The 2,194-nt window shown below is 31.6% G+C and overlaps 1 protein-coding gene across 1 annotated transcript in view; it reads right to left on the minus strand.

Annotated features, from left to right (window-relative positions):
- The window catches only part of LOC137658392 (chitooligosaccharidolytic beta-N-acetylglucosaminidase-like), a 33,717-nt gene extending 32,038 nt beyond the window's left edge, over window positions 1–1,679 (minus strand). Inside the window, exon 1 of the mRNA XM_068393073.1 lies at window positions 1,547–1,679. The gene's annotated coding sequence lies outside the window, so the exon portion shown is untranslated. The remainder of the gene's footprint in view (window positions 1–1,546) is intronic.
- Window positions 1,680–2,194: the final 515 nt, after the last annotated feature.

Below are 2,194 nucleotides of genomic sequence, written 5' to 3' on the forward strand. Positions count from 1 at the left end.
TTGCACAACAAATTGGCTTATTAAGAAAGTCTTTTAAGATATTCGGTGAACAATCTATTCTGAAGAAGTGTTTGAATTCTTTCTTTCTACCTGGTTTCGAGTATTGTTCTCCTGTCTGGTCTTCAGCTGCTGACTCTCATCTTGATTTGTTAGACAGGAACTCAAATGGCAACACTGTCCTTAAAAAATATCTATTTCCAATTCTTATTTCACTAAGATTAAACAATCGCAAGTATAAGAAACCTATAAGTATCAAATGAAAAAAAATCAGTTGCTGGGTAAAAGAACTTACATAAAAACATAAACAAAATAAATGCAAATACGTATCGTGGTAAAAAGGGTTCTGTAGTTTACCTTGAGAAGTAACCAGTCTTTTTAAGAGCATTGTATCATCCTTTGCATGCAGATCTCCTTGGACAATTCTTTCCTATTCGTCATACTAAGCAGGCAGTTAATTCTAATGGCCAGGCCTTCTCCATCATGAGGCTCAATACTACGCAGTATTCTTGTAGTTTTATTCTACCTGTTACCAAAGTGTGGAATGATCTTCCTAATCGGGTAGTTGAATCAGTAGAACTTCAAAAGTTCAAAGTTGGAGCAAATGTTTTTATGTTGAACAGGCTGACATGAGTCTTTTTTATAGTTTATATATGACATATCTCTTTTTGACGTTGTTAATAGTTTATATAGGACATATCTATTTTGACGTTGGTACTGTTTTTAGAATGGTTTATTGTTAATTTATTCTCATCATTTACTTATTTCCTTATTTCCTTTCCTCACTGGGCTAGTTTTCCTTATTGGAGCCCTTGGGCTTATAGCATCTTGCTTTTCCAACTTGGATTGTAGCTTGGCTAGTTATAATAATAATAATAATAATAATAATAATAATAATAATAATAATAATAATCGTATCACTGATAAACTGCACGGTTATATATATATATATATATATATATATATATATATATATATATATATATATATATATATATATATATATATATATATATATATATATATATATTTGTCATTTATTACTCTTTTTTGTATTTATTCCATCTTGTATAATGTTCACATCATATCACACTTTTACGTATATGATAATAATAATCATGACTTAGACTTAGAGTATAAAGTATCTTAAGAACAAATTTATTAATAACGAATATAGCATAAAGACCTAATTCTACTTGTGATTTTACAGATCTATAATAAAAATATAATAAATAACATATTTAACATACATAGATGTCTAACTCTAACCCTATAGATAAAAACGTTATATTCACCTCTGTAATAATATATATGTAATTATCTTAATGATATTGTTATATTAAACTCTGACAAATATATAATCCGTATACGTTTTGGAGCCCACACACAGGAATTTCATATCATAGATCCCTAACCACAAACACAAAAACATTTGTCCTTCGTATACCGAAAAATGCACATATTTATAGATATCTAACTGAAGCTATTAAGATAATACTCCTTTTCAATATTCACTCTGAGATAAAACTGAAATACCACTTCTACTTACTATCAGCTCACGAAAACAAGTTGGGATTCCTGGAAGGATGCAGAGAGCCGGTGAAGGAAAGTCCTGTCCCGGCTCACACCATAGGTCGAAAAGGCAAGAGGAGAGATTGCCAGGGACTATGCAGGAGGAAAAGGAGGCGGGGCCAGGAGTGAAAAAAAAAATCACCCAACCTAAGCCTTACACCGAATTCCTTCTTTCCTTAAAAGGGAAGGAGTTCAAATTAGGGAAAGATGCAGACAAAGAAGAAGATATGTAAAGAGATTTGCAAGTTATATATAAAAACTTTAACCACTTAATATAGAACTGAATATAGCTAAGGTGGATGGACTGTATCAAGGATGACCTTCGATCAAAGGGATTAACCGGTGACGAAGTGTGGGTCAGAGGTAGATGGAGAAAGCTGGCCAGAAACATCGACCCCACATAAAAGTGGAAAAACATGCAGACAAAGAAGAAGATATGTAAAGAGATTTGCAAGCTATATATAAAAAACTTTAACCACTTAATCTTTTTATTGGAAGCTTTCTATACAAGTTACTGGTTCTCTGAATTCCATAGTAAAGACAACGATAATAATAACATATAAACTATGGTGCATTTGCCTTCATCATTTCAGGTACACCGACGTCTGCCTATTATTATTATTAT

The sequence above is a fragment of the Palaemon carinicauda genome, chromosome 19, assembly GCF_036898095.1.
Source record: "Palaemon carinicauda isolate YSFRI2023 chromosome 19, ASM3689809v2, whole genome shotgun sequence".
NCBI lineage: Eukaryota > Metazoa > Arthropoda > Malacostraca > Decapoda > Palaemonidae > Palaemon > Palaemon carinicauda.